Raw genomic sequence first — 10,647 nt, 5'->3', positions numbered from 1 at the left:
GAATCAGTATTCATTGAACTTATGAACTCGGTAACTCGTTCAGTTGAGTTCAGTTTTAACGACACCATGTATACTCAATTAGATAGTGTCGCCATGGGATCCTCTCTAGGTCTAGCTCTCACAAATGTCTTTGTTGGGTTCCATGAAAAACATGTCTTCGAAGGAATGACACATATCCTCCTACCCCTCGCATATTTCCAATATGTGGATCATACATTTGCTCCATTGAAATTCGCAGCTGCATGTAATAATTTCCTTACATGTCTTAATGGGCTCTATCCTGCGCTCAAATTCACCTTTGAAATGGAGCAGTCAACTGAACTCCCTCTCCTTGACATACTAGTTGAAAAATCTGCCAGGGGGTTCTCCACCCATGTCTATCGCAAGCCTACCTTCACTGGTCATATATATGCATTGGGATTCTTACAGTTCCACATGCTATAAGATTGGTCTTACCGGCAACCTGGTAAATAGGGCCTGAGCCAGTTGAAGGTGCTGTATAGCGCAAAGGCTATGGGTGTCAAGAAAATATAATAATGTCTATAATGTTATTGGAAATTATTTTAAAATAGAGTTTAGTTGTGTCTGTGTCTATGTGTGTTTATGGGTGTGTGCCTTAATTGGATTAAAGCCTAGGGGCTGGTCTAGAGGCTTTGATGTATAGAAGAGAAGTAGGTTTGAAATGGTAATTAAATAAACATGGGGAAATAGAAGGTGAGGTGTAAAGGGGGCAATTTGCATATTTAAATGGACCACTCAAAACAGCAGGTGAAATATTACACCTAACTAGGTGAAGCTCAGAAACAAAGTGTTTATTTTTTTAAGCTTACTAGTAAAGTGGGTATTATGAAAGGGGTTTATTGTTAGTAGATTTAAAGTTTAAAAAAAACCTAGTAACAATGAGAAATTGCATTCAAAGAGGAAAATATATACAGAGGAAGAGAATGCTGTTGGTAAAAGGAGGAGGGATTCTAAGATCTAAAGCCTCCAGCCTGTAAGCCTCAAGTCTGCCTGCAAGGACCCAGGGCTGAAAGAAACTCATTTTGAATGCGACTGTCCAGTATTTGCTTTGCTAGGGGTCTGTTTAAATCTGTGTTTTACTGTTGCCTTAACGGGGATCTAACTGGGAGTCAGATTAATTAGGGGATTTTTGTAGTTATTATAGTAGTAATTTTGTAGACATATGTATATGCTTACAATCTTTCTTGTATTAATAATTATTTAATTTAGTTTTATAAAAAAAAACCTCTTGAGACTCGGTGATCTTATTACTACTGAATTCAAAGCCTGCATCTCGAAACATACAAATTGCTAAAATGGGTTATGACAGTTGTTTCAAGTTTCCCTCTGGGTTTTGAACTTAGCCTTTACCATCAGCTGTGTCATAATAATGGGCCCTGACAATATTCCGGCAATAGTATTGAAGACTTGTGCTCCACAACTTGCCAACAAGAACAGGTCAAAGGCTAGGAAACCTGTGGCGAGTAATTCATCTCCTGATTCCCCAGAGCCTCCACCGACTACAAGTCACAAGTCAGGAGTGTGATGGAATACTCTCTGCTTGCCTGGATGAGTGTAGCTCTAACAACACTCAAGAGACTTGACACTATCCAGGACAAAGCAATCTGCTTGATTGGCACCCCATCTGCAAACATTCACTCCTTCCACCACTGACGCACAGTCGCAGCAGTGTGTGCCACCTACAAGATGTACTGCAGAAACTCACCAAGGCTCCTTCGGCAGCACCTTCCAAACCCACGACCACTAGAAGGACAAGGGCAGCAGATACATGGGAACACCACTACATGCAAGTTCCCCTCCAAGGCACTCACCATCCTGACTTGGAAATATATTGCCGTTCCTTCACTGTCGCTGGGTCAAAATCCTGGAACTCCCTCCCTAACAGCACTGTGAGTGTACCTACACCACAGGGACTGCAACGGTGCAAGAAGGCAGCTCTCCACCAGCTTCTCAAGGGCAACTAGGGATGGGCAATAAATGCTGGCCAACCCAGTGATGTCTACATCCTGTAAATGAATAAAAAGTGTCCCTAAGATTGCCCCCAGCATTGATGTTTGTGAGCTTGGTATTTGGCATAACACTTCTGTTCTCATATAACCTCCGACTACCTGTGGATGTTGCCACATTGCTTCTTAAAAAGATACCTTGTCCTATTCTGAATCAGAGGGATTTGGGTTCAAGTCTCACTCTAAGAGACTTGACTACTAAATCTCGACTGACACCCCTGTGTCGTACTGATAGGGAGGGTTGCATTGCCAGAGGTACCAGCTCTCAGATAAGATGTGAACTGAGGTCCTGTCTCAGGTGGATGTAATAGTTCCCAGGGCACAATTTGAAGAAGAGCATAGGAGCCCTCGTCAGTGCCCTGGCGAATATCTAGCTTTCAACCACCATTGCTAAAACAGATTATCTTATCATTATTACATTGCTTTTCATGGGACCTTGCTGTATGTAACTTGGCTGCTGTGTTTCCAATAGTACAATACTTCAAGGATATTTCATTGATTGTATAGGGCTTTTGGCTGTCCTGTGGTTGTGAAAAATTGTGAGAGTGTGGAGCACAAACTGATCACAGAAATGAGGGCTTCTTTAAAGGAGTGCTAAAGTCAGGAATTCAGTGCAAGTGGGAATTTGGTCCGGAGAGGGAAGGAGGTGCTGCTTTTTATTCTTTCTTTTTACCTCCAGTTGCTGTTGAGTGTTTTTCCTTTGTCTCTAAGCTAGGAATCTGTGGCTTGCTATTGCTTTATTCAATTAGTAATTAATCAACTAAGCAAATATATAAACAAATGAGGTTGGATAGACATGGCAGCATGGGTAATGTGCTGTAACTATAGCATGCGGGAGTTTGCAGAGAGGATTGCAATTCCAGGAACCATATCTGCAGGAAGTGCCTGCAGCTTGAGGAATTTCAGCTCAGCGGACCCAGGTTTAAGGTAATTGGCAAAAGAAGCAATGGAGACATGAGGGAAAACTTTTTCCTGTAGCGAGTGGAACGCACTGAAAGTGTGGTGGAGGTAGGTTCAGCTGAGACATTTAAGAGGGAATTGGATTGTTATCTGAAAAGGAAGAATGTGCAGAGTCACAGAGAGAAGGCAGGGGAATGGCGTGAGATGAATTGCTCATTTGGAGAGCTGGTACAGACACAATGGGCTGAATGGCTTCCTTCTGCACTGTTGCAATTCTGTGATAAGATTAAAGAAGTCTTATTACAATTATACACGGCATTGGTGAGACCACCCCTGGAGTGCTTTGGACTGTTTTGGTCTTCTTACCTAAGGAAGGACCAATTTGCCCTGAAGGGAGTGCAACAAAGGTTACTATACTGATTCTTGGGATGAATGGATTGACTTATGAGGAGAGATTGAGTCGACTAGACCTATATACCATGGGGTTAAGAACAATGAGAGCTGATCTAATTGAAACATATTCTTCAGGGGCTTTCCAGAGTAGATGCTGGGGAAATTTCACCTGGCTGGGAAATTTAGAGCAGTGTCACAGTCTTAGAAGAAGGAGGGGCTTGTAAAATCCAGTGGGTGACCTACCTGCCACCTACCTGCCCCCGACCTGTCTGAAATTTTACAGGGCAGTGGAGGAAGCGTCGTGCGGCCTGGTCGCCCTTGAGCCTATTGAGGCCCTTAAATAGCTAATTAATGGCCACTTAAGGGCCTCATCCCACTACTGCCGGTATTTTTACCTGCGACGAGGAAGGCCCACGTCAGGTGGAATTTTCTGCTTTGGAGACTAAGTGCAGTGGCAGGCGGGAAAATCGGCATGATTCCCACTGGGCAGTGGGGTGGATTTTCGCACCCAATCTTCTGCCTTTCAGTTCATTAGTTGTACATTCACGAGGAGCATGTCGAATCTCGTGGCTGGGCGGGCAGTGATTTGTCCACCCCACCATCACCTCATTGGCTTCAACGCCTGGGTGCCATATTTAAACAGCACCTGGACAGCCATTCACTTACTGCAGACCAGGACCTCTGAATTGCATAAAAAAATGCCCAGGAGAAGCCAGAAACCTTCAGACCCACAGTTCAATGATGTCTCGCTGGAGATTCTCCTCTAGGCGGTCGAGGAAAAATGGGAGACGGTTGCCTTTCTGAGGGATGTAAGCCGGAATCCCTCCCGCCTGGCCATGGCGGCCTGGGAGGAGGTCACCAGGGTGGCGAACAACCATGGGGTCCAAAGATGAATGATCTCATCTGTTCCGCCAGGCTAAGTCAAACTTCTACACAGTGCAAACCCACACTCTCATAAGGGCATCAAGCAATCTAAGGGTGACAGTCTATAAGGATATCACACACTATCAGCAGATGGCTCTTCAGCTCTCAATATGTCATAGCCACTCAAAACTCGTAAGGTGCTGCACAAATGATGTCTTGACCCCTTACCCGAGAGGGCGCAGCACACACACAACAGGAGTGCAAGCTTCTGAACAGCTCTTTCGTCCATTGTGCTCACACTCAATCCATCTGCCTTTATGCAGGACTAGATAGCCCACAGCAAGAAGGAGAGATCCCAGACCCGAAGTGGGACCCTGGAGCTCAGGACCCTCACCCAATTCGAGGAGCGAGCTGCAGAGCTAGCAGGGGAGGACACTGACTGTGCCTGCGCGAAAGGTGAGATTGGACTCCCCCAACAACCCAGTGAGGAAGCATGCATTATTATCCCTAATTATACAATAACAACATGTGGACAATGACTGTGAATGATGTGTAATGATTGAGCCTGCCTAGTCAATCACTAATTCTCTCTTCCCTCCACTCTAGGTCCCAGCAAGAGGAAGCCCCAGCCCCAGGGGAGGTAGGTAGGCGAGGGTCCCGCACCTGTACGGTATTCACCTGCAGCATCCACCAGTGCAGAAACACACACCTCGGTGGGTCCAAGTTCTAGAGCAGGCTCAGGTTCACAATCTGATGATCACCACACAGACACAGGTGCACATCAGGCAGAGGCAGTGAGAGCAGAGGTCTCTCACACTCGGAGGACTGCTTGAGTCCTGGCCTCTGCAGAGTCTGAGTCCAATGACAAGCCTCTGGAATTAGCCCTCGGGCAAATGTTGAAGATGCATAGAGAGGCAGGGGAACATCAGGCAAAGTTGTCAGAAGATCATCAGCAGAATGGGACGAGGGATGGAGGAATCCACCCGTGTTCTCTCTGATGCCATGTCTTTGGAATGTGACTGCATCAAAGTCTCCATGGGAAGGGTGGAGGCTACCTTGGAGACCCAGGCCCGGCAGAGCGCACAACTTCTGCCAGATTTGCACTTGGACCTGCACTCAATCGCTCTAGACATGAGTGGGATCCAGCAGTGGCTAGGCAAGAGAGGGGTGGGACACCTGAACCTTTCTCCAGGTGCCCCTTCTCTTCAAGCGGTCAGGGAGGGGCCATCAGGCACCCATAGGGAGGAGGAATGCCAGTCAGGCACCCTTGGGGCATCCACCTAGCAAACTCCAAGGGTGCCCTGCCACTCCACCTCCCCTCTGCCTGTGACTCCACTGCCTCCATCAGGTCAGGCTGAGGAGGGTGCAGCTGCCCCAGAGCAGGAGACCCTGAGCAGACCAGGGCCCTCCAGGTCTTCGGCCGCCAGAGGACAACCGCCTAGGTCATCTCAGGCAACCGGGCATAGCAGTCAGCAGGCTGCCTCCACCTCTGCTGTGGATGTCATTGCTGCTCGTAGACATAGAGGCAGGGTAAGAAAAATTAAGTATTGAATTCACACTGGTGGCATGGACGTTCACCCCTTGTACTTTGCACTTTTGTAAATATATTCTACTTTATTCCTTCTCCAAGTCTCATGGATTCAATAGATATTCAAGTGAAGCAACATTCTGCGTGCATTCAGGGGTCAGACATGTTTCCTCCCCAAAGAACTCCCATCTGAATCTTCAGTTGCATTGCTTCCCACATGATCTCACCACAGTGAGTAGCCTTTATTTCCACATCTGCCCCCTCAGCAAAGGCACGTAACATGTGACCATGATGTCTGGCCAATACACATGTCGCTCTTAAATCTCAAGCAGACATCATGTGGCGCAGGGACATCGCTCATCAGGCTTGTTAATTAACCTGCTGCAGTCGCCCTTTCCAGATAAAAGATGGAGGACCAGAGATGGGTGTTCCTCCTGCTCACACATGAGTGCACATGGAGACATTCTTCTTTGACCAGGGTGATGAGAGCCATGCGCAAGCAGCCTTACTCGGTCGCTTCTCCGTTCGCCTCCAATACCCTCAAAACTCTATGCTCCACCTCAGCAGCATAGAAGACTAACTGCATAATCCCTTGTCAGCCATGACCCTTCACCAGGGAGGATGGAGGTTTGGAGTTGAGAATTGGATGGCCCCCACCAGCCATGGCCCTTGTAGGCAAACACCTCCCACCCTCCCTTCATCCCTGTGTCTGACTGCAGCTGATGGCAAATAGCTCAGACTGAATGGCAGGTTCACACCTTGCTGGGATCTCAATGTCCTGAGACTCATGATTCAGAAACAAACCTGCTGCCGTGTGGGCTTCACCATAGCCTGAGGATCACAACTGAGCATTGTTCTCATACAGTTTCCTCATGATTATTAGAGTGTCCCTTTAGTTGGCCAAATGTGCTGACCTTGAACTCCACCCACCTGAAAAGAGCTTCCTCCCACTTCCATGCATCGCAGTTTTACGTTGCGGGCGTTGCTTGCTGCTGCTGGAAAAATGGTGCGGGTATCATTCCAGACTTACTCCACCACCTTTTACTCTCCTCCTGTCACTCACCAACTTCCCCCCATCACCACTGACCCACCCAATTTCACCATTCCTCTCCCTCTGTCACCATTGAAACTCCCCCTGTTACCCTGGTCCCTATCACCATCCACCTTCACATGCCTTTCCTCCCCTCAGGGCCCACACCTGTTACCCATGCCCACCCTGACCCTGCCACCTCCCATTATCCATGCCACCTGTCTTGTCATCTATGGCCCAACCAATGACACCTATGCCTGCCAGACACAGATGCTGAACCTGCCACCCTACTGCATCCCACTTCTCCCTCTGAATGTCACTGTTCCCCCTACCACCTATACCTTGGGTTCTCTCCCCAGGACCCCACCATCAACATCACAACCTCACCCTCTAACACACTCACCCCACCCGCCTTTCCCAGACACAATCTTTCCCCCCCTTTCCCCAGACATTCTCCCACCCTTCCCCATGTTGCCTGCCTCCCCTGCCCAGCCTCTGCTCCACCCCTCCACCCTTTTCTGCCCCAGCCTCCGCTCCACCCCTTCCAGCCTTCGCCTGCCTCCCCTGCCCAGCTTCTGCTCCACCCCTCCACTCTCCCCTGACCAGCCTCTGCTCCACCCCTCCACTCTCCCCTGACCAGCCTCTGCTCCACACCTCCACCCTCCTCTGCCCAGCCTCTGCTCCACCCTTCCACTCTCCCCTGACCAGCCTTTGCTCCACCCCTCCACTCTCCCCTGACCAGCCTCTGCTCCACACCTCCACCTCCTCTGCCCAGCCTCTGCTCCACCCCTCCACCCTCCCCTGCCCAGCCTCTGCTCCATCCCTCCACCCTCCTCTGCCCAGACTCTGCTCCACCCCTCCACCCTCCCCTGCCCAGCCTCTGCTCCATCCCTCCACCCTCCTCTGCCCAGCCTCTGCTCCACCCTTCCACCCCCTTCCAGCCTTTGCCTCTGTCCCCTCCTTGCCACCTCACCAGCCTTTCACCCCCTTGCCTGCCTCCCCTCTCTACCTGCGTGCCACTTTTCCACCCACATCGCCTGGGTACTATTTCCATCCTTGGTGCAGCTTTGGCTACTGGCACCCGTGAGCAGTCCCCAGGAAGACGAAAAGAGCATTGGCTGACCTGAAAGTCCAGGAGGACGTCTACCTCATCAGGTGTACACTACTTATGTGCAGTCGTGAAGCAGAACATTCTAAATTCTTGCTGGCGGGGCGTTTAATTTGGAGGGGGTACAAGATTGTGGCTTGTGGTCTTTTAATGAGCATTCATGAGATGCAAATGAGGTTGCCAGCATCGCTCTGTGGGATATTCAATCAGCCTTTAAGCTGCATTGAAAGTTGGGAGAACAAGATTCCAAACTAATTTCCCGCCATCAGGAAACTGAATTTTGGCCTCCCGCCAATGCTTGCTCCCCCACCTGCCACGATTCCTGCCCCCGACGGGAGTGAAAAATTCCACCCAATGTGAGAAGCCCAGCAACTTTAGCTGTGTGGGCTGCCATTGGACAGAGGGGGGACCTCACTTGGGAGCCCCCTGGACCCATTGAAGGCACCCCCATCACAATGTCATACCCCCACCTTTTAACGCTCTCTACTGGTCTCTTAAAACTGCCCCCACCCCCTCACCCACCTCACCGAGACTCCCGACTTACCTGGGCTCCTCTTCTTGGTGGGACTGCTTGTAGTTCCAGCAGTGGCCACCATGCCCATGTGGCACTGCTGGGACTAAACAGCTGTCGGCCAAACTGATTGGTCTCTCTCCTCCATCCCCACCCCCTTTCTGGTCCCCCTTTTTCCAATAATTTATAAATATTTTTCTTTTCCCACCTATTTCCATTATTTTTAAATGTATTTCCACCCATTGTTTTATCTCTACCTTTTAGCCTATTTCGATCCCTTCCCCCCACCCCACCCCCACTAGGGCTATCTGTACCTTGCTCGTCCTGCTTTCTACCCTTAATGTCACCATTAGCACATTCCTTAGCTAATATCACCACTGTCAACAACTCTTTGTCTATGACATCTTTGGTAATCTCTTCTTTGCCTCCACCTACCACCGGCCCTCTATCCAGCTCCACCTGTCCCACCCCCTCAAACAGCTTATATTTCAGCTCATTTCTATTTTTCCTTAGTTCTGATGAAGAGTCATATGGACTCGAAATGTTAACTGTGTTCCTCTCCGCAGATGCTGTCAGACCTGCTGAGTTTGTCCATCTATTTTTGTTTTTGATTGGTCGGCAGCTCTCGAAGACGGAACTTCCTCCAGAGATAAGGGGAGGAGGTCTGGCCTTAAAGCAATTAACACTGCTCTCAGGGTTAAATTGCTGCAGGGCTGCTGTCAGGATTGTGATCATGCTTCCCCCAAACATTTTAACTGGTAGGGGTGGGGACCATGACATCCTGTAAAATTCAGTCCAATGTACCTCTCTTTTAAGATCTGCAAGCTGGCTTTAAGTATGCAACTTAGCTTGAATTTGTGATAGCCTCTCACAATTTTGTGCCCCCCAGTCAGACATGCACCCACGCGACAGTGCACTTGGCGTTGAATGCACCCTGTAATAATTTAAATGAGCAGGCAACATACTGCCTGCATCAGAAACAGGTACTAACTACAGTAGGTACCATGTGGTAATCTTGCATCACAATTCCTGGGCCCATTTTCGGATCCTATTGAATTTTGCGACAATTAACATTTTAGCAGATCTGAATGTTTCTCAGGCAGAGTTTTTACTTGAAACATCAACCTATATTTTCACTTTTGAGATGTTGATGGACCTGCCATGCAATTTTTTATATTCTCGTTTATATTTTAGATTTCCAGTATCTATGTTTTTTTAAAATCAGTCACATTTTCCACTGATACTGATAAGCAACTGTGGAGGTTAAGCCAAATTCTACTGAATCTCTATCCAAAAATCTGTTTTTAATTGGGACAAAAAAATACATTAAGACATAAGCCTAGAATGATTAATCTGGGTCTGTGAAAATTTTGAGAAATATCTAAATGAAAACTAATGCTTGGCTACTTCAGTGACCCCACAGATCAATTTGCAAATGAATAAAATGGCCACAAGTCAGGAACTTACACAAAATGGTCATTTATAATTCATCTAAACATGAATGTTTAATTATGTAGCGTCTGAAGGAAATGTTCTGTTTTATGCACTAATAGATGACATATCCTTTAAGTTCAGAATTACCAGCCATAGCAAGAGCGAATCTTTTCATTCACTTGCTTCTGGAATGTGGCCAATACTGGCAAGACCACATTTACTGCCCATCTCTAGTTGCTCTGAGGATGTTGTGGTGGGCACTTTCTCGATCTGTTGTAGTCCTTGCAGTGATGGCACTTTCACAGTTTTGTGTCGTTCTATTCATTCATGGGATGTGGGCATTGCTGGCTAGACCAGCGTTTATTGCCCATCCCTAATTGTCCTTGAGAAGGTGGTAGTGAGCTGCCTTCTTGAACTGCTGCAGTCCCTGTGCTGTTAGGAAGGGAGTTTCTGGATTTTGACTCAGCGACAATGAAGGAACAGAGATATATTTCCAAGTCAGGATGGTGAGTGGCTTGGAGGGGAACTTCCAGGTGGTGGTGTTAGGCAGCCTTAGGTAGTGTTACTGGATATTACTAAGTCTATCAGCATAGTCAGCAAGGTACATGGTTGGAAATGCTGTTTTCAGTGATGAAAATGAAAGGAGTTACCTGGGTATGCTTTGAAATTAAGACAATTAGGGCTTTTTGTCACCAGATTAGAAAGTTTTCAGGCACATGGTTCAAGGAGCATCCAGTAGTGAGTATCCTGCTCCAACTATTTAGCTAAAAGTCAGCCAATTATTTTGATGAATACAAAAAAATGGTACCTACTGTAGTTCAAGCAGTTGGAAACTATTTTGTGTGTAACTAC

Source organism: Cetorhinus maximus, chromosome 7, assembly GCF_964194155.1.
Source record: "Cetorhinus maximus chromosome 7, sCetMax3.hap1.1, whole genome shotgun sequence".
Classification (NCBI taxonomy): domain Eukaryota; kingdom Metazoa; phylum Chordata; class Chondrichthyes; order Lamniformes; family Cetorhinidae; genus Cetorhinus; species Cetorhinus maximus.
This window is presented reverse-complemented; position numbering follows the sequence as displayed.